Raw genomic sequence first — 22987 nt, forward strand, 5'->3', positions numbered from 1 at the left:
TTTTTTTGTTTTTTTTTTGCTATTCTTCATATATTACACTCCCATCTCTTTGCTTTTTCCACTCATTAACCCCCCTAACTGAAATGAATTCCCATTTCACCTCTATATCTCAAAATTTTTTGCTTTTTTAATTTTCAAAATATAGCTCAAATATCACCTCATACATGAAGTTGGAAAGTTTAGTTAACATAAGGGATGACAGCCAGTACTCAAAAAAATTTTGGCAGGCAAAAAGACTAGTTGAAATTAAAGATGAAATTAGTAGGAATAAATGTAAAGTTTTATACTTGAGTTCCAAAAACCATCTTCCCAAATACAATATGGAGGGGCAAGGCTTGCCAGTAGTCCATCTGGAGGAAAAAAAAGATGTGGGTGGAGAGATTTAGCGTAATAAAAGTTCATATAATATGGAAGTCAAGACAACTTATTCAATTTTTGAGTGTATGAGAGGCATTTTACCCAGAAATGGGAAGGATGATAGTCTTAATGTATCCTTCCTTGACTCTTCTAAGTTCAGTGATCTTGCTTTCTTTTATTTAATTTAATTTATAATTTATTAATTTAATTTTAAATCAACTTTTAAGACATATTGCTTTATGAATCATATTGGGAGAGAAAAATCAGAGCAAAAGGGAAAAATCATGGGAGAGGGGGAAAAAAAACAAACAAAAAAAGAAATGAGCATAGCATGTGTTGATTTACATTCAATCTCTGTAGTTCTTTTTCTGGATGCAAATGACACCCTCCATCTAAGGTCCATTGGGATTGCCCTGGAGAACTGAACCACTAAGAAGAACCAAATCTTTCATAGTTGACCATTGTGGCACTTTCTTGCTATTATTGTGTACAATGTATTCCTTGTTGTTCTTGTTTTACTCAGCATTAGTTTGTGTCAATCTTTCCAGGTCTTTCTAAAATCAGTTTGTTCATCATTTTTTACAGAACAATAATATTCCATTACCTTCATATACCACAACTTATTCAGCCATTCTCCAATTGATAGACATCTATTTATTTGCCAATTCTGTGCTAGCATAAAAGGAACTGCTACAAACATTTTTGTACATGTGAGTCCTTTTCCCTCCCTTATGTTTGGGATACAGACCCAGCAGTGGCAATGGTGAGTCAAAGAGTATACACAGTTTGATAGCTCTTTGGGTATAATTCCAAATTGCTCTCCAGAATTTCACAACTCCACCAACAATGCATCAGTGTCCCAGTTTTCCCACATCCCCTCCAACATTTATCATTATCTCTTACTATCATCTTAAATAATCTGGGAAGTTGATATGGCATCTCAAAGTTGTTTTAATTTGTATTTCTCTAATCAATAGTGATTTAAAGAATTTTTTCATATAACTATAATGGCTTTAATTTCGTCATCTGAAAATTGTCTGTTCATATCCTTTGACCATTTATCAACTGGGAAATGGCTTGTATTCTTTTTTTGTTATTAATTATAGTTTTTATTTACCAGATATATGCATGGGTAATTTTACAACATTGACAATTGCCAAACCTTTTGTTCCAATTTTTCCCCTCCTTCCCCCCCCACCCCTTCCCCCAGATGGCAGGTAGTCCAATACATGTTAAATATGTTAAAGTATAACTTAAATACAATATATGTCTACATGTCCATACAGTTATTTTTGCTGCACAAAAAGAATCAGACTTTGAAATAGTGTACAATTAGCCTGTGAAGGAAATCCAAAATGCAGGCAGACAAAAAATAGAAGGATTGGGAATTCTATGAAGTGGTTCATAGTCATCTCCCAGAGTTCTTTCACTGAGTGTAGCTGGTTCAGTTCATTACTGCTCTATTGGAACTGATTTGGTTCATTTCATTGTTGAAGAGGGCCTCGTCCATCAGAATTGATCATCATCTAGTATTGTTGTTGGAGTATATAATGATCTCCTGGTCCTGCTCATTTCACCGAGCATCAGTTCATGTAAGTCTCTCCAGGGGAATGGCTTGTATTCTTATAAATTTGACACAGTTCTTTATATATAGTTCAGTGATCTTTCTCTCTTCTCAAGGTTTCTTCAAATAGACAATTCCAAAAGATTCATGATGAAAAATGATACCCACTTACAGAGAGAGAATTGAAGTCTTGGCATATTGAAGTGATATTTTTTTCACTTTCCTTATTTTTCTTAATTATGGGTGTGTGTTTTCTTTTGCAAAATGGCTAATAAGAAAATATGTTTTGTATGACTTTCCATCTAATAAAGTTTTTTGGAACATTTGTAATAGAACCTTTCTTTGACCTCATCCCATTTGACTTGGCATTATATTCATTGATATACATGTCCTGGTCCTACTGATTTGTCTGTAAATTCCTTGAGAGAAGACTTTGTCATATCTTTATATCCCCTCTAGTCCCAGCACATGGTGAGTGTCTAAATAAAGTCTGTTGATTTAATGAATGAAAATTATGAAATGAAATCACAGAAGGGCAGCTTGACATATATCATAGGGAGAGTGGGAAAATCTAACTCCATTGTCTTAGTGATAGTAGGGATATTTCTGGACTGAAAGAGCCTCAGATTTAAAAACAACCAACAATTATAATGTTATACCATACTACCACATATCATATGACACAGCATTCATTTTATCTTCATGGGTTCCTAGAAAGGTACTCCTTAGAAAAATATATTTCCCTATCTCTATTTTTCCATTATATCTAAGAATATGAAATTAAGAGTTTTGTTCCTATGAGTTAAGTCATTCACATCCCCCTATTAAATTTTTTATCTCTGGCAAGGATAATAAAAAACATTTTATAATTATGTAACATTTAAAGTAATAAAGCACTTTCCTTCTAATAATTATGTGAGGAAGATAGTGTAAATTCTTTGGCTCCCATTTTAGAGATGAAAAAATCGAGGTTCAGAAATATATAATGACCTCCACAAGAGCCAGGGATTCTCAAACTACAGCCCGCTGGCCAGATACAACTGCTGAGGACGTTTATGGGGCCCACTGGGTTATGGCAAATGGGCTGAGAGGCAGAGACAGTGTGAGGTTTTGTTTTTCTATAGTCCGGCCCTCTCACAGTCTGAGGGACAGTGAACTGGCCCCCTATTTAAAAAGTTTGAAGACCACTGGAAGCATTAAAGCCATTACTCCAACCTAGGTCTTTTCCTTTCAAATATAGTTTCTTTTCTGCTAAGCTGCCTAGGGTATGATGTTATTAGATGTTATAAGCATGCTTTCCTTGATCAGCTCACTTGACAGACAACTAACAGAGAACTTGGCAGGACTAATAAAGTAGACAAAGTAGTCTTCATCGATAGAAAGGTAGAGTAGGAAATGGGCATTAAAGGACAGTTGGAGCAAGTGAGAACAAAGCCAGTTTGGGTGAAATAAGGGGTCTTAAGTTAATGAGTCCTTGGAGGTGGAGGGGACCCAGAAACGGAAAAGAACGTATCAGAGAAGAGGACTCAGAGCCAGAAGGGACCTTAAAACTCATCTAGTCCAATCCTCTTGTTTTATAGAAGGGAAAATGGGCCTAGAGAAAAGTGATTTGCTCAGTGTGCTGAAATGAACCATGGGGGGGCACCAGAGACCAAGTTCCCTCCTTGGTAACTTTGCCTGGAATCTGTCCTGATCGGATGACTTCCTCTCTGCTTGCAAACGATGTCATTCCCAGCACAGCATAACTCCCTGCTCAGCCTCCTGCTCCCCTGGCAACAGGCCCGTTCCCTGTTGCCTGGAAACCTTGTCTTGAGATACTGGCTTATCCTTACTCTCCTATACCTTCTCTCTAAGGAAAGAGAAAAGTCAGAAAAGGGATGCCCATCATTATTCTGATCTGGATATCAAAAGCCTATCTGTCTATCTATCCATCAATTTATCTATCTATATATCCATCTATTATCTATCTATCCATCCATCCTTACGTATACACATACATCTATCCATCTATCTATTTCTCTATTCATCCATCAATCATCTATCTATCTATCTATCTATCTATCTACTACCTATGTTGTTGTTCCATCATTTTCAGTCATGTCCAACTCTTTGTGACCACAACTCTTTCTTTGCAAAGATACCAGAGTGGTTTGTCATTTCTTTTTACAACTCATTTTACATATGAGGAAACTGAGGAGGAAGGAAGGAAGAAGGGAGGAAGGGAGGAAGAAGGGAGGAAGGAAGGAAGAAGGGAGGAAGGAAGGAAGAAGGGAAGAAGGAGAAAAGGAAGAAGGAAGAGAAAGAGAGAATTCTGATTCCATGTATTTTCACTGGCTATTTCCCTTTCCCATAATTCTCTTCTTTTTCATCCTTATCTCCTGGCTTTATTACTGTTTCTCAGTCATGTCTGATTTTATGAACCTATTTCAGGTTTTCTTGGCAAAGATATTGGAGTGGTTTGCCATTTCTTTCTCCAGATTATCTAAAAGATGAATAATTGAGTCAAACAAGATTAAGTGACTTGCTCAATATAGCTAGAAATTATCTGAAGCTAGATTTGAACTCAGGCCTTCCTGACTCCAGGCTAGGTGCTATATCCACTGTGCCACCTAGCTGCCCCAGTTCCTGGCTTAATTGTTGGCTAAAATATCTTCTGCAAAAAAAAAAAAAAAAAAAAAAAAAAAAAAAAAAAAAAAAAAAAACAAACAAAAACAAAAAACTTTCCCAATCTTTCTTACTGCAAGTGCTTTCCCTCTGAGATTATCTCCAATTTATCCTATATATGTTTTGTTTATATATAGTTAGTTGTTTCTATGTTGTCTCCCCACTTAGATTATGAAATTCTTGAGAGTAGAGACTATTTTTTGCCTTTCTTTTTATTGCCAGAATTTGGCAGAATGCCTCGCACAAGTAGTTACTAAGTGCTTCTAGACAACTTTAGGAGGTGGTGAATTTTCTACCACTGAAAGTCTTCAGAGTCAGATTGACCCCTTGTTAGGAATAGTTAAGCGGGTATTTTTAGTCATTTACAGCTCTGAAGTTCCTCTAACTCTGAATTCTATGAAGCTACTTCTAAATGTCCTGCATACTATTTCTTTTTCCTCAAGAAAATCATTCATTCTCCTCTTCTCATTTATCTTTATCACATGCTAGATGCATAAGTACTAGGACTTATCTCTAGTCAGATGGATACCCAAACAGAAGAACATTAGCAAGCCCAAAGCCAGTAGGATAAGAATCCAGACTCTTTATTCTTAATTGAATGTCCACTCTAATGGCTTCCTCCAACATATTGGAGCTTAAAAGTATATCAGAGTTATTTCTCTGCCCTGACCTCCAGTCTAGTTTTTAATGCTTTTGAGGGGTTTCAAGGCATGGGTCATTGCAATTATTAGTTTTCCTCCATGATGACATCCCAAAAAAGTAGGGCATATATTTTGATCTTATTGATTCTTTAATACATTGTAATATGAGCTAGCTATAACTCAACAATGTAATAAATGTAATTATGCATCCAGCTCAATGCTTGAAGCAGAAGAAGCATGATTCAGTGATAAAAATGTCTTAGAATCATGACAGATTATCCCTTATTTTAGAGAAAGGGAAACAGGTAGAGAGAAGGGATCTGTCCAAAACTACACAACTAGAAGCTCTAAGAGCAAGGAAATAAATTCTAGTCTTTTGACTTTCAAACCAGTTCTCTGCTCTTCTATCAGTCTGCCACTTTTGCAGGAATTATTAAAATTTTGCTCTGGCCACTTTGGGTGAGACACTTAAAGCCTCTTGTTGCTGCAACATGAAATGAAAATCCTGAGAAGCTAGGTGTTACAGTGCTTAGAGTGTTGCCCTAGAGTCAGTAAGAACCAACTTAAAATTTAGCCTCAGACACTATCTGAATCTGGGCAAGTCACTTGACTTTTTATTTGTCTCAATTTCCTACCTGAAAAATAATTCTATTACATGTCTTATAGGGTTGTTGTGAGGATAAAGTGAATAAAGTGCTTTACAAACCTTAAAGTATTACATAAACACTAGTTATTATTATTACCAATGCCAATTTATGACCATCCATTTTAAAGATATAATCTGCTCTTGAAAGACTGAACAATAAAAAGGCAAAGGGAAAGTATTTATATTAATAACTAAAATGTTCAGAGTGAGTGTATTAAAATTGATAAGCTGAAATTTCTGAAAAGTATGGAATAAGTCAAGAAAAATAAATTTATAGTCCTATTAGCTTATCTTATATTGAGAGAAGCTGAGGTTTATAGAAAGTATATGATCATAGATTTAGAGCTAGAAAGGACTGAAAGGTGATATAGACCAATAGATAAAGAATTTGAGTTACAGAAAAGTTAAGGTGCTTTCCCCAGGTCATACAAATTATAGTGACAGAGTCAAGTATTCAGTTCAGTAACACAAAATAGAATTCAGTTCCTATAACATAAAATAAATAATAATAATAAAATTTTTTTTCAAATATACTAAACTTAACATGAAGCCTAAAAATTAAAAAGTATGGTTGTCTGGTATATTTAGAAATATATTTAAGAAGCATTTGCTTTAAATATATTATTAATTGTAATTACTAATATAGTAAATATTTTTAACAAGTATTTGTTTTCAGCCATTCTCCAATTGATAAATGGTCAAAGGATATGAACAGGCAATTCTCAGACAAAGAAATTGAAACTATTTCTAGCCATATGAAAAAATGTTCCAAGTCATTATTAATCAGAGAAATGCAAATTAAGACAATTCTGAGATCATTACATACCTGTCAGATTGGCTAGAATGACAGGGAAAGGTAATGCACAAGGTTGGAGGGGATGTGGGTAAACAGGGACACTGATACATTGTTGGTGGAATTATGAATACACCCAGCCATTCTGGAGAATGATTTGGAACTATGCTCAAAGTTATCAAACTGTGAATACCTTTTGATCCAGCAGTGTTACTACTGGGCTTATATCCCAAGAGATTTTAAAGAAGGGAAAGGGACCTATATGTGCAAGAATGTTTGTGGCAGCCCTCTTTGTAGTGGCCAGAAATTGGAAACTCAGTGGATGCTCATCAGTTGGAGAATGGCTTAATAAATTATGGTATATGAATGTTATGGAATATTATTGTTCTGTAAGAAATGACCAGCAGGATGATTCCAGAAAGGCCTGGAGGGACTTACATGAACTGATGCTGAGTGAAATGAGCAGGACCAGGAGATCATTATATATTTCAACAACAAGACTATATGATGATCAATTCTGATGGACGTGGATATCTTCAACAATGAAATGAACCAAATCAGTTCCAATAGAGCAATAATGAACTGAACCAGCTACACCCAGCGAAAGAACTCTGGGAGATGACTATGAACCACTACATAGAATTCCCAATCCCTTTATTTTTGTCCACCTGCATTTCTGATTTTCTTCACAGGCTGGCTAAGTGTGTCATTTCAAAGTCCTATTCTTTTTGTGCAGCAAAATAACTTTATGGACAAGTATATATACATTGTATTTAACTTATACTTTAACATATTTAACATTATTGGTTAACCTGCCATCTGGGGAAGGGGGGAGGAAAGAGGGGAAAAATTGGAATAAAAGGTTTTGCAATTGTCAATGCTGAAAAATTACACATGCATATATCTTGTAAATAAAAAGCTATTTAAAAAAAAGTATTTGTTTTCTACTTTATGCAAGCCATTGCATTGAGTATTGGGATGCATGCATCAAGAACAACAGTTCTCTGCTTTAGAACTCGGGCTCCAGATTAGTGATTTTTAAAATGAGGATGCATGTATCTCAGGGCAATTTAATCCAGAAAGATATTGGAAGAACATACTAAAATTTGTATTTATATTTATTGTTAACTTAAAAAGAAAAAAAATTAAGATTATCTGTAAATTAATGAGAAAAGAGTAGGAATTCCACAATGTGAAAAGGTTGACTACAATATCATCAATGGTAGGTTTGCTTTCAGTATATTATGACATAATTCAGATTATGTGTGTATGGGCAAGTGAATCTATACAGCACATTATTTACTTTTAGCCAAACTAAATCTTCCAAAATACACATGTTCCTTAAAAAGATTCAGGCAAAGAAACTAAGGATTGAAGATGATATTTATAATGTAGATGCATGCAAACAACAAGAAAATAATAGAATTGAAACTTCTATTTTTTTAGTAGAAGAAACCCATAAGTTGTATTAAACAGAAAAGCAATTATGACTTAATCATATCTGAGAAAGCCAGACAAAAAATTCAAAATTATTAAGATTATCTTAAATAAGGATTCAAACCCACTATTCTAATCAGTGAACCATTCCCAACTATATATTGTGCTTTAAGACATTAGCTAATGATAGTATGAAGCTATCACAATTAGTAAAATGTTATTTTATTTATAATAACTCATATCTACATACTTTTAAAAGAGCTGGAAACAGAATTTTCTAAACTATTTTTAAAATCTAAGCTATTTCTCATTTAGTTTGGGCAAGCCTCTGTAGGGTCATAGAAGCATTGATTTGAAGTAGAAGGAATCTTTGGAGATTCTGTAGTTCAATCCACTCATTTACAGATAAGAAAACAGCCCAGAGAGGTTAAGTCATCAGAATTCAAATCCCCATTCCCTGACTCCAAAACCTGTACTTTTTCCATTATAATCATGGAGGCTCCAGTTGGTGGTATGTGGTTGAGGGATGTTCTGAAGGTCATTTCCCTCCTCCCCAATAGAAAGTCTATATGAGGACTCCTAACCCTTTTTTTGTGCAGCTTCATGGATGCCTCCCAACTATCAGGGTCACCCTCCTCTAGACATCTTGTTGACATCTTTCCTTAAATGGCTTGTTCACAAACGGATTCAAGATTCTGTCTAGGGCAAAATACTAAAGCATTACCATTTCCCTTTCTGAGCATTCTAATTCTGTTAATGAAAATTTAAATTTTATTCATGAATAAAGGATAATAATAACATAATATTTATAGAGGGCTTTAAAGTTTACAAAGCACTTTACCTCTTTTGTTCTCACTTGATCTTCACAATAACTATGAAGCAGGTTCTATAGTTACCCTGATTCTTACAGATAAAGAAACTAAAGTTTAGAGAGGTTAAGGACTGAGACAGAATTTGAATTTAGAATTTCCTGACTCCATCTTCTGATCCATTTCACCATCCAGCTGCCTCATAAGCTTATAGCTTTCATGGCTGGAAGGAAATTCAGAAATAATCTAGTCTAACTCCTGTAGATAAGAAAAGGGAGGCCCTGACAAGTTAAGTGATTTGTTCAGGATCATCGAAGTATTATTTCAATCCGTATCTTCTGATTCTATAACCAGTATTCATGCCATGTCTGGTTCCTTTTGAGCTTGTAATCACCCCAAAGCCCCAAGATCTTTGTCTTGTGCCAAAATTTTCCACTTTGACATCTGTAGCTATTTGGCTACCTGACTCACTTTCATGTGCCTCTGAACTCTGTACCTACCCCCAAGTCCCAACCTCCATCCCAGATGGGGCCATACCAATTGTTATGGTGTCTACCAAGCTCTAGGGCCAGACAGGGAAAGCCCCCAGAGCTGTGGGATCCCAATCCATGTACTTCAAGTAGGACCCCGACTAACCTCTTAGAAATCCAGGGTCCCACAACCCCAGGAAAAGGGCTTTAGCAGGCCATGGGACGTCAGAAGATAGAAAGGACAAGGATGGACTGCTCTTGCTTCCCGTGCTTTGTAAAATAAGCAAGTTTTTCAGCAACCAAATTGCACCCCGGTGTTCTGATTAGATAAACAGAAACCTCCACCCATCTTCCAGTTCCCAGCTGGAGGTAAATTTGACTTTTGTTATCCTGTCCTTCTGGCCAGCCTTTTTTTTTTTTTTAGTAGGGCAGAATTATCTAATCCTTTGCTTATGGTAGTTGTACAGAGGACATATTCCTCCTCACAGGCCATGAAAAGACAAAGAGGTGTTAGGAATTAGTGCTTTTAGGGACCTTGGAATTTATGTAATCTAACCCTACCTCCATTACCATCTTACAGGGGGAGAAACAGAGCTAGAATGCTTTAGATAGTGGGTCTTAAAGCGGGATTCAAGCCCAGCACCACATAGCACATTATACCAAAGGAACCCAAATTTAATGATCTAAAGTAGGACTTCTTCACTTCTTTTTGTGTCATAATCTCCTTTGGCAATCTGATGATGTCTGTGGCTCCTCAGGAAAAAGAAAAGTTTTAAGTTCATAAATTCAAATTTATTTATATTATATTACATATAAATATAAATATATAATGCCACATATCATAATATATGGTATTATAAAGAAAACCAATTATATTAAAATAGCAATATTTTTAAGTTCAAAGATCTCAGGTTAAGAACGCTCTGACATTTAAAAAATAATCTTACTATCTCCTTTTCACCCAGGAAGTATATGAGGAGTCATATAAATGAATTAACATACTTTAATACTTTAGTTAGACAGAATTATCTGACCATTTTTTGCCTGCTATAGGAGCATTAAGTCCATCTTCCTCCCAGGTCCTGGGGAGTCAATCCTGATAAAAACATTTATAAACATGGATATAGATATAGAGGATTATACAAACACACAGAATTTGGAGGTGGGGAGGATAGGGCAGCAAATCCTGATTCTTCCATGAGGAACATACATTAAATGCTTACCATATATGAGGCATCGCATAAACGTGTTCTTTGGGGAATCTTTCACCTTTCACTGGGTTCTGATTTCTAATTATTAATTATTAAAATTAAAGGGTTGGGTTAGGTGATATTTAAGATCTCTTCTGGCTCAGATGAATCCTGAAATCTCTCTCATTCAAAAGATATCTTTGTATTCTGACACACTGAGCCTCACACAGAATGAGTACTCATTCTGCATGGATTTAGTACATAATGTTTTTGTTGTTGTTGTTGTTTTTTTGTTTTATTTTTCTGATTATATGGTTATATGAACTTTTAAATACACATTTCTTTATGAATCATGTTGGGGGAAGAAATCAGAACAAAAGGGAAAACCATAAGAGAGAAAAATGGAAGAACAAAGAAGTGAACATAGCATGTGTTCGTTTGCATTTAATCTCCAGTTTTCTTTCTGGATGCAGATGGTGTTTTCTATCCAAAGTTTATTGGGATAGCCTTGGATCACTGAACTATTGAGAAGAAATGAATCTTTCGTAGTTGATTATCCCACGATCTTGCTGTAACAGTGTATAATGTTTTCCTGGTTCTGCTTGTTTTGCTCAGCCTTAGTTCCCATAAATTTTTCCAGGTCTTTCTAAAATTAACTTGTTCATTACTTTTTATAGATCAATAATATTCCTTTACTTTCATATGTCATAACTTATTCAGCCATTCCCCAATTAATGGGCAACTATTTATTTTCCAGTACTTGTGATAGTGAGTGTCCACTATCATATAAGACTCTACTAGGCACATTCATTAAATGATTTAATTAGAATGGACTTTAAAACATAATGTTAGAACCCTAAGTCTCCTTAGAAAGCAATTAGTTTAGCCCTTTAATTTTACATACAAAGAAATTAAAGCCTGATGATGCCTATGGACTACTTGGAAGACAAAAGTTTTTAAATTTACAAAATAAAATGCATAAAATTACAAAGGAAACCAATTATATTTTTTTTTAAAGTTTACATACCCTAAGTTAAGAAACCTCTGGTCTAAAAAAATGTCATCCTATATCCTCTTCTCTCAGGAAATATAAGGAGAATTATTATATAAGAGAAACATTCAATTTAATTCAAACTTTTATCTTGAGGCTCTTCCTCTGGTAAATTATTTCACTTTCTGAGGCTGGATTTCTATTTCTCTACAATGAGTCAATATGGTACAGAAGAAAGATCATTGAATTTTGAGTGGGAAAGCTTGGGTTCAAATCTAGCTCTGCAACTTGTATGAGAGCTGTCTCAACCTAGAACTAATTGTCCAACCAGTGAATGCTACAAATTGTGGTTTAACTTGTTGTTTTGCTAATTGTCTAGATTCAAGACAGTGATGAAAAAATGCTAATAATGAAGAGCGAAATTACAGGTCATGATACTTTTTTTTTTTTTTTCAAAAAGTCTGTAGTAAAACATTAACCAGTATACTCTTGAACTTATTATAACTGATCTGTGAGCAAATCACCTGAGATAGTTGTAAAATGAGAGATTTGGGCCAAATGATATTTAAAGCTCTTTTTAGTTCTAAATTCAAGAATGCAATTCCCAAGACAAGGCCAGGCTTCTGTTGAAGGAGAGATAGAAGGAAGTAGTAGAGGTGGGATTGAAAAGAAAGGGTAGGGCCCAGTGCAAAGGAAAGAAGAAAGGATGAACAATGAGGATATGAGTTAGCTAGAGCAAGAGTCGTGGTAGATTACTGGATTGTAGATTTAAAGTTGGAAAGAACCTTAGATGAGAAAACTGAGTTTCACAGATTTTAAGTGATCAAGGTCATATAAGGAGAATTTGGCATAGAGTTGTCTAGGAATCATAAAACTAGAACTGCAAAGGATCTGGGGCTATTTAGTTCAATCTCATTTTACAGAAGAGGAAACCGAGACTCAAAGTAGGTTAAATGATTTGCCCAAAATTATAAATGTAGTATCTGAAGATTTGAACTCTGATCCTGTGACTTCAGAGCTACTATACTTTCCAAATACCTTTATTTTCAAAAAAAGAACCAACAATAATCCACATGTTATAGATTATTGAGGTTGAGCAATTCAATGGCTGGTTCACAGCATCAGGAGAGTACACTTGGTTTATGTAAACTGGACCATAGGGATATGCTTATATTTTTATTCCAAACTTAACTCAGGGGCTCTCAGAGGAAGTGAAATGAAGGGAAGGGAGGGAGAACGACCACTGACTAGAAATAATAATAGCAATAACAGCAGTAGAAGAAAGCAGAGATCATATTTCTATAAGGTTTTAAGGTTTATAACAAGTGTTTTCTTCCTGATAATCTCATAAAGTTGGCAGTATAGTTTTTATTTTTCCCATTTTGCAGAAGAGAAAAATAAAACTTTGAAAAGGTAAGTGCTTCCCTGGATCATTCAGCTAGTAATTTGCAATTTTAAAATATTTTAAAAATATTTATAATTGAGAAATTTCAGTTTAAAATATTTTACTAGCTATAAATCCAGTCCTCACAGTAGCAAGGCAAACTCTTTCCATGGTCCTAATAAGTTTGCTCTCCCACTCACTACAATGACTATTCCAAATATTCTCATCTCTCTTCAACTTTCCTACCCTCACAGTACCTCCACCTTCTTATCTTAGGAACTCACCTCATACTTCATCAAAAAAATTGAAGCCATTCACTGAAAGCTCTATTTTTTTCTCCTCTTCCTTATTGCATGTTCTTCTAAATGTCCTCTCTTGAGAAGTCAAAGCTTTCCACATGCACTCTTGATTTCATCCCTTCCCATTTTTTTCAGCAGTTTGTATCACCCATGATCACCACTTTGTTATCTCCAATCTTTCCCTTCTAGGGTAGGTAGCTACCTACCACCCTATACAGCAGAAGCATTTAAATGAATCTTTCTTCATTCAATAGAAGCCAATTTCTCCAAAGTTAACAATGATCTCTTGATTGTTCTTTCTCATTTCTCATTCATTTTTATCTCTCTACAGCATTTGACATTGTTGCAGCTGATGGTACATTGGGTTAGACCTGAAATCAGTTATGACTTAAATTCAAATCCAGCCTCAACTCCTTACTCACTGTGTGAAGTTGGGCAAACAACTTAATCCCTTTTTGCCTCCGTTTCCTCAATTGTTTTATGCAGATAATTTCAAGCTCCAAATATTCAGAACTAGCTTTGCTCACATAACTAACAACCTCTTAGAAATCTCAAACTAGATGTCCTATAGACATTTTAAACTCAACATACCCAAAGCAGTATTAATTATCTTTTTCCATAAACCTTTCCTTCTTCTCAACTTTCCTATAATGGTCAATGATACCAAATTCTTGTGGTTACCCAGGCTGTACATACCTTGGTATAATTCTCAACTTCTATCATCTTACACATTCAACTTATTAATAAATCTTGTCATTTCTGCCTCATAATACCCACTGTACACATCCCTTTCTTTCCTCTGGCACAACCATTACCCTTGTGTAGGCCTTCAACATCTCTTATCTCCTTCACTCAAATATTTTTCCATTTCAATCCATTGTCTACTCAGCTTCTAAAATGATTTTCCTAATTTACAGGTCTGAGCATATTATCCTCTCCACTTTAACAAATTCCAGTGACTCCCTATTATTTTCTAGAACAAATATAAAATGTTCTCTTTGGAATTGAAAGACCTTCACAATTTGCCTCCTTCCTACTTTTTCAATCTTCCTACACTATTCCCCTCCACTTACTTTGTTTTGTACTTTTTTAAAGAAGCTGCCATGCAATACTGTATATCAAGGTCATCTATATTTGTCTTCTCCACTTACTAGGCTATTGTTGTCATTCTTCCTTTGTTTTCAAAGAAGACTAATGATTTCATGGGTGACGTCTTGACTCATGCATGAATTGGATTTAGATGAGGCAAAACTGCACAAAGTCATCAACTTCACTCTCTCTTCCAGAGTTATGAAAGTCCAATGGCAAGACAATAGTCAGAAAGAGTAGCAATAGCTTAGGAGGCAGTGGGTGACCTTGGGCATTTTTAATATCTGACCAAACTCTACAGTGGGTGACCTTGGGCATCTTTAATGTCTGACCAAGCTCTAAGGCTTCCACAGCACCTGCTTCAGGTGGATATTGGAACAATTTCCCCCAGAAGAAGAGATGAGAACAATTTATCACCCCCCACCCCCACCCCCCGAGTTCACTGAAACTATTAGCTGCAAGAAGGCAGCTTTTCTCTAAACTTGTATTTCCTGAAGTGTTCAGCTTAGTGCTCTGCACACAGTAAGTGCTAAACAAATGTTTGATGAATCGGTGGCTGATCGGATGATTTCTCAGCTGTATAAATTTCAGGACATTTTACTCTTGTCTATGCAAACCCAGAAACATATTTATCCAACGATTGTTTCACAATTGGCTGTGACGAGATTAGAGCCTTTCTCTGACACCTTTAAAGATCTGGATTCCTTTGGCAGCTTACGCACATGTACTTTTTACCCCACAGATGGAAGATGAAAAAAAGAAGGGAAGGGAGACTTTGGTATAGGTTAAAAGAAGTTTCATCCTCTACATCTATTGAATAAAAAGATGAAATATGAGCTTGGCTCCCAGAGTCCATTTCCTTTATTTTTAATTTAAATCCTGCTTAGAAACTTATATGCCATAATTTGTGTGTCTTGGACACCTAGATGCTCAATAAATGGTTGTTGAATGAATGTATGAATAGTGCTCAATAAACTATGCACAGATGTTTTGCCAGATGTTTCTTATTTCTATGGGGATTAAGGGCAGGGTGGGGTAAGGCATTCCATACAAGAGATGAATTGTGGGGGGGGAAGAGATGGGAAATAGTTTGGAAATAGCTTCTTGGAAGGCCTGGAGGCAAGATTCTCCTTCACCAGATCTTGCTACACCCTGTCAGGGTGTGGGATTGAGATAGTGAATTTTGAGCCTTAGTGCAAACATTAGGATAAAACCTTATCTGGTCCTGCACATATTTGTAAAAATAAAAATTTTAAACCCTCCTTTAAAAAGGACGCTTGTGCAAGATCTTGGTGTTACAAGTCAGACAGTAACGTTTTTTCAAGCCTATGATCAATACTGATCTCATGTGTATCACTGACTTTTTGAATTCTCAATTTTAAATACTGGGTCACTATCTCCCTTTGTAGTACTATGCTTTGGAGTTACTTTCCTTGTTAGCTAATGTGTGCCCAAGGAGCACCAATTATTGTTAGATTGATCAAGACAGAATTAGGAAGAAAAATTGGCTGCTGTATTTCTATAACATTTTAAGAAAATTTTGGAATTTAAGAAGAATTTGGGAATTTCTGCCTCACTCTTCCAGCAATAGAGATAGTTATGAGACACTGTGGAGAATTTTCTGAACTTGGAGACAGAGAGATCATAGACTCTGGCCTTAAACACTTATAGGGACATGTGACCTTCAGAAAGACACTTAACCTTTGTTGGTCTCAGTTTCTTAATCTATAAAATGGGAAGGATGGTAACATCTACTTCCCAATATTGTTGTGAGTATCAAATGAAATAAGAAACACAAAGTACTTTGCAATTATTATATAATACTAGAGACATCAAGGCTGCTGAGCCCATCATGAATCAGCCTCAAGGTTCAATGTCAACTTTGCTTTGCTCCCATACTCTGAGATCCCTAATGACCTCAAAAAGCCCATAAAGCAGAGATTGCCAATTCCATGCACCAAATAGGAGGGACAAAAGTGTAGGAGGTGATGCTGAGGAGTTCATTAATCTCAGCATCTTCCAAGAGCCGCAACTAAAGTCCCAGCAACCTTTTCCTTGATTTTCAGAGAGCAATTTACAGAAGTATATTGTACAGTAACAATGCTCTCACACTGCTATCTGATACAGTGGGAGAAAGAACTCAAGTTAGAAAATGTTTTAGTTTGAATTTTATTACTGTATGGAACTGCAGATTTTGTGTGTTATGAAAATTTTTTGTTGTCTGAAATAAATTTTTTATTGGGAGGTTAGCACAAAAGGTCACAGAATTCTAGGGAATTACTAGCAAGAAAAATGTTTTGCATGTAATTTTGTGATTGTGTCAGGAAAAACGCATGTTATCAAAATGAATATCTTATAAAATGTGCTCAATAAAGCGTATTTCAACAATCTCTAGTGAAAGACAACAGTTTTTAGTAGTCATGAGACCCTAGTCCTCTATTTTCCATAGGTTTGATATAGTAACATTCACTTTTTTTATGTTTGCACCATTTTCTAGGAACTTTACTCCTGCAAAATTGAGAGTTGATTGCATTTGATTTGTGAATAGCAGCATCAAGGACCCTTATGTATAGTTTAATTGCCCCATTTCTAATTGTGCTTGATGCTTCTGTACTAGAGGACCTCAAAAGTCACAAAAAGTATATTTTTAGTGAGCATATCCAGTTTTCTAGGAAAGGAACTGGATGTGAATTAAATCTCAAAACTCTAGAATTAGTGACTCCCCTTGAACTTGAAGAAGCAGGGTATAAGAGAGAGGACTGGATTCAAATTCTGAATCTCTTTCTGATGCTTCAAGATAGGCAGATACACCCCAAGAGCCTTAGGAATTGCAGCATTCCCAAGCCACCACTTGCTTCTTGGTCAACTCTCATGGTCATCATCTTGTGGAGAAACCTCTGTGGATGTGTGACATGGCAACTTCTCCTGTTGGTGCAGCAATCTCCACCTCCTCAGTCACCACATTTACTGAGGACCCAGAAAGAAAATTTTCAACACCAAAACCCTCAACAGATTAGATTTTAATAAATAAAAATGAGATTAAAGAAGAGGTAGTTGGTGGCAGAGAGGATAGAGCCCTGTTAGAGTCAGGGGCAGATCTCAAGGGCAGAGTATAAGTGGCACGAGGAGGCTTATACTGCCTGAGCCTGATAAACAAGGCAATGATGGCATTGAGTAAACCTCAGTAACAAGGAAAAGCCTCCTTATTCTTGCTGATCATGCTCAAACTCATGCATTCTCAGTCATGTGACCTGGGGACTATAAAAAGGGGGTTGCAGAAGGTGGGAGGAGGGAACTCTGAGGAAGAAAGATGGGAAATCCAGGGAAGGGAACTCTGGAGGGAAAGCTAGAGGGAATGTCAGGGAACAACACTATGTAAAGAGTTAGAATAAAGACCTGTTGCTGCATACTTGAGGGACTCGGGTGTTCTGTGGGGGAACCTCTAAAGAGGTAGCTCTCTGATTGAGATAATCAGAGCCAAAGACATCCTAAGACCTGGGGAAGGTAAGAAACCAGTTGACCCCCACTGAGGTGAGCAGCAGGGAGTTAACGGAGCCCTGAGCCAGAGTCTAGAAAATCCAAGTTCAAAAAATCCAGCCACAGACATTTCCTAGCTGTGTGACCTTGGACCAGTCAGTTAACTCCTATTTGCTTCAATTTTTTCAACTATAAAATTGGGAAACTAATTGTACTGCTATTAAAGGGTTGTTATGAAGATCAAATGAAATAATATTTATAAAAAGCACTTAGCACAGTACCATGCACATAATATTCAGAAAATACTTGCTCTTTTTTCTTTTCCTTGCCTTTCCTTCTTTACTTTCATTTTGCTAATAGCAGAAGTAAAAATAAGACCTTAGAATTCAATATCAGCAGGTTAAATAATTTCCATGTGCCAGACAGTGTGCTAGGAAATAGGAATACAAAAATCCTTAAAGGATTTTATATTTTTATAGAGGAAGAGTGGTGGCTAGATAAGATAGCTTTGGTCTGGGATGTTACAGAAATCCATACATAGGTAACCCTTTCCAAAAACAATGCTAGTATTTATTTTAATACTGTCCTCAGAGCGAGAGATTTAATGGGGGTGGGGAGTGGAGGTGGGGGAAGGCCTATAGGGTAGAAATTAAATGTTTTACCTAGGTTTCCCACATCATATACATAAGAACTTCGTATAGAAAATGAGAACCTAAAACTAGTAAGTTTCCTGAGGAGAGGACTATTTATTCTTGTTTTTGTATTCCCAGAATGAATAATTCAAAACACATTACAAACAAGAAATTGTGCAGGACAAGCCATATAAAGGATGTCATGAGAGCAGTGTATGACTGGAAAACAAGATGTGCAATTCCTATAATGCCATAGTGACATAAAGATTACAGAAGGATTATTATTCTCATTTTATAGAGAAAGCAAGGAGCACAGAGGTGAATTAAGTTGTCCAACATTATACAGAGAGTCAGTTGTATAAAATTGAGGCTTGAATCCAAGTCATCTGACTTCAAGTTCAAGAATGTTTCTTTTCCACCAAATTAGATACTACTGGAACATCTTTGACTCTTAAAAACTCAGGAAAAGAAGCAAGAATAGTGAGTCAGGCCATATCTTGGGGACCCTGGCAAACTGAGGATGGGTCCCACTTGTCTGAGTCTCAGCAATATAGCAAAGCAAGAAGGAGCCATAGGTTCCATCATGCTAGAATGTCATGTCAAAGAGAGGTATAAAACAGCCTTTCATTTCACCTACATTGAGGGAGTGTGTTTGCTCTCACTCTCTGCTGAGCAATCTGAGATCAATGCTCTGAATTAGAATTCACTCTCATTTTACCCTTTTGAGTCCTGTATCCCAATGAATTCTAGCTTGGCCTTATGGCTTCTGACTTGCTTTTTCTGAACTTATTTTGGGCCAAACTCTCTATCTTCAGGAGGGCTCTTCTTTTGGACTGGTCATTGCTCTTAATTACCAAATATGTTTCCCTTAAGATATCAGATATCTTTTATGTACTAACTCACACCTTTCTGGCTGGGATATCATGGTTTTTGTTGTTTGGTAGAATGAAATGGTTGTGACTATTAAGACATAAGCATACTGGATTTAGACAAGAGTCAGTGTATCCTGGGGGAAGTAAGGTAATGAAACAACTAAGTCTATCACTAATGGTACAGCTTATATTAGCTAAAAATATTCCCTCAGGCTTGCGGCTGTGTTCAGCCCTACTAGTCTCCAGAGGAAAGGAAGCCAGACAGCATATCAACTGGTGATAAAAGTTTAAACTTAAATCCTAAATTGTCAGAAGAGGCAGATTTTGTAAAGATATTAAAAAATAGATGTAGACTATTATAAATAGCCAAATTAACTACAAAAGATCTATGAAGGAAGATGCTATTTTCAACCAGAGAAAGAACTAATTAATAGAAATATGTTTAGAATGGTTTTTACATATATATATACATACATACATTTCTAATTTGTGTCCAATTGTAGCCATCTTTAGAAGGGTGAAGAGGGAGTGAAGAAAAAAAAAAGAAAAAAATAAAGTTGCATAAAAACTTTATTATATATTTAAAAAGCAGAGCAAATTGTACATAATAGATTTGCAGTTTCATATGCAATCATCTTTTTTTCTATTCTCCCATGTTATAGAAATGCTTCTTTACTTAAGTTCAGAATAATAAGAAAAAGTAGGTGTAATGTTGGGACTTGTGCAACAATAGGCTAGGGTTGATTAAGTAGAGTCAAGGATGCACTGGTAAATATTTAACAACCAGATGCCTAACATTAATTTAATCTACATTATTAAGATTTTTTCTTTTTTTTTTTCTTAAGTCTGGACAATCCACAAAAGAACAACAAATTAAGTCCTGATTTAGAATCTGCGAATTTCTGAGGTGTAAATACTCACACTGAAATTTTAACAATTGATTTTGCTTTGATTAGACATGGCTCCAGCACACCTCTGGGTAAAATTGAGATTAATAATAATAAATTTATATTTGTTTTCTTGGCTTCAAAAACTCAGGTTCACATATATAGATAGGAAAAGACAGATACCATATTGTTCCAGTGGACTGTAAGTTCAAGAAGAGTAAGCAGGGTGATGTATGTAAACCAATATGATCTTGGGTTGCTTGGTTACTCAGAGAGGCAGAGGTTCTAGGACTAAGGGATAATCGTTTCTCTTTTCTTTCTTTCCTTTTGTCAAGACTATATCTGGAGAACTGTATTCAGACCTCAGAGATCTTGAGAAGGGTGCTAGAGAACATCTAATAAAAGGGTAACTCTAATGATGAGGACTCAAGGGTCTACATTAAGCAATAATAATTAGCATTTCCATAATGATTAAAGGTTTATAAAGTGCTTTACATGTTATCTCATTTGATCTTCCCAACAACCTTATGAGATAGGTGCTATTTTTATGCCTGTTTTATAGAAGCAGACAAACTAATCCAGGATTAGAAAGCTAGTGGTTATTCAAGGTAGGATTTAAATTCAAGTTCCTGACTCCATGTCTAGCCCTCTAAACAATGTACCACCTAGCTACCTTGTAACAATACACTACCTAGTTATGAGGATTAGTTGAACCAAAAATTGATGTTTATCTTGGAGAAGAGAAGATTTAGGGGAGACAAAATATCATGTGGAAAAGGGATTAGAGTTATTCTGTTTGGTCCCAAAGAGTAAGAAAAGGATAAGCAGGTAGAAGTTTTAGAGGCCATTATAATTCACTATCGGAAAAATCTTCCTAATAGTTAGATCTGTCCCAAAAGGAAATGGGCTGCTTCAGGAGGTAATGGATTCTGCCTCACTGAAGGTCTCCAGAAGCTAGATAAACACTTTGTCTGTCAGATATGTTGTGGAGTGTAAGGGATAGAGTATTGAACCTGAAGTTAGGAATACCTGAAGTGAAATGTGACTTCACACACTTATTAGCTTTGGGACCCTAGGCAAGTCACTTCATTGCTATGTGCCTCAGTTTCCTCATCTGTAAAATGGGGATTATAACAACACTGACTTCATAGGGTTGTTAGGAGGATCAAATGAGATATGATTAAAACAGAGGCTTGCACACAGTTGGTGGTTAATAAATGCCTGTTCCCTTTCCCCTTCTCTTTGAGTTATAACTTAGACTTGATAGTCACTTTCCAACTCTAAAATGAAGTCCTTTCCAAGTCTAAAATTCTGTGTTGCACAAATCCACGTTCATGTGTCTCCTTATTGCAAACACCAGAGTAGCTGCCCCCCACAAATGGTCAGTCCCAGATACTGCAGTGGTAGAGGTCCATGAGGGTCCAGGGTTCCACAAGAGTAACCTACCTTTAGAATCGCATAAGTTCTCCATTCTGCAAATGCCTGTAGGTCGCAGCTCTAGATGAGGAAGACTTCATTTCAATTTCAGCTTCAGATGCTTACTAGCTATGTGACCCTGGCCAAGCCACTTAATTTTGGTTTGTCTCAGTTTTCTCAACTATAAAATGGAGCTAATGATAGCTATCTCCCAGAGTTGTTGTAAGGATCAAAACATATGATTTTAAAGTGCTCAGCCCAATGCCTAGTGCATAGTAAACATTCTATAAATGTTAGCTATTGGCTATTTTTATTATTATTATTAATATATTAGCTGAAAAAAGGGATGTGAAGTAGGAAAACAGGAAAATTAGAAAATTAGGAAAGATTACTAGTGCCAGACCTTACCCTGACTCAGGTTGAGTGAGATCGAACTTGTTTCTTCTTTTTTCCCCCAGTGATAAAATCCAAGAACAATTTACTTAAAACCACAAGCAAACTGATATCAGAGAAACGCATTATCAGCAAAACCCCCAATCCCTATGGCCAAAGCAAGTTATCTTTTCTCCTTCCAACCAGACCCAGGGATGGAAATCTAATTGGTTTCAGAGTAGGGTTGGTGACTAAGGGATTGACTAGTTGTAGCTGCAACACCATGCAAAGTTATCTCACCCTTAATTCCTCTATTTCACAACTATGGAACTCAGGGAATATTAACAGCTTCTGATTGGTAGTACTTGGTGGGAGCCAAGAACACAGTTGTGCTTTGGATTCTATTATGAATGGCTCTGTTCACAAGAGAGCCTCTAACAGTTCAACACTAAAGCACAGCAGAGTATTTGGGCAATACATCTTCACAGTGTCTTTGTTCCTATTGACAGTTGAGGATATATTCCTCAGTTTCTTTACTCATATTAAACACATACATATACACAAAAACTAAATGTATCCCTGTCTCAGGTCCCACTCTAGTTATTCCTCCACTCAGCTATCAACTGTGATCTTGAATTTCAGGTCTGACTATATCAATCTCCCATCCCCTTTTCCAATTCAACAAATTCTAATGGCTCCTTGCTACCTCAAAGATCAAATATTAATTAATGGCCCTATTCTATTTTTCTGATATTCTTATGCCTCATTCCCCTCTACCAATGGTACTGGTCTCATTGTTCCTGAACAATATATTCTGTCTCCCAAATCTATGCATTTCATTGGCTATCTCTCACAATTGGAATTTTTTTTTCTTTCTTTGTCCTACCTCCTGGCTTCTTGCTGCAAGAAATCTTTCCTAGTTACCTTTAATTCTACTGCCTTTTCTTGAGAATACCTTCAATTTATCATTTGGATAAATTATCACATAAATATATTT

The 22987-nt window shown here is 36.0% G+C and overlaps 1 protein-coding gene across 5 annotated transcripts in view; it reads right to left on the reverse strand.

The window, feature by feature from the left end:
* The window catches only part of ADD2 (adducin 2), a 170298-nt gene that overhangs the window by 72041 nt on the left and 75270 nt on the right, over positions 1-22987 (reverse strand). The window contains exon 1 of one of the 5 annotated variants that reach the window (XM_074287200.1): positions 21649-21972. The exons of 2 other annotated variants lie outside the window; for them this stretch is intronic. The gene's annotated coding sequence lies outside the window, so the exon portion shown is untranslated. Of the gene's footprint in view, positions 1-9547; positions 9751-21648; positions 21973-22987 lie in introns of those variants that run through there. 2 more of the 5 variants (XM_074287199.1, XM_074287202.1) reach the window with 2 other exon arrangements.

This window comes from Sminthopsis crassicaudata, chromosome 2 (assembly GCF_048593235.1).
Source record: "Sminthopsis crassicaudata isolate SCR6 chromosome 2, ASM4859323v1, whole genome shotgun sequence".
Taxonomy (NCBI): domain Eukaryota; kingdom Metazoa; phylum Chordata; class Mammalia; order Dasyuromorphia; family Dasyuridae; genus Sminthopsis; species Sminthopsis crassicaudata.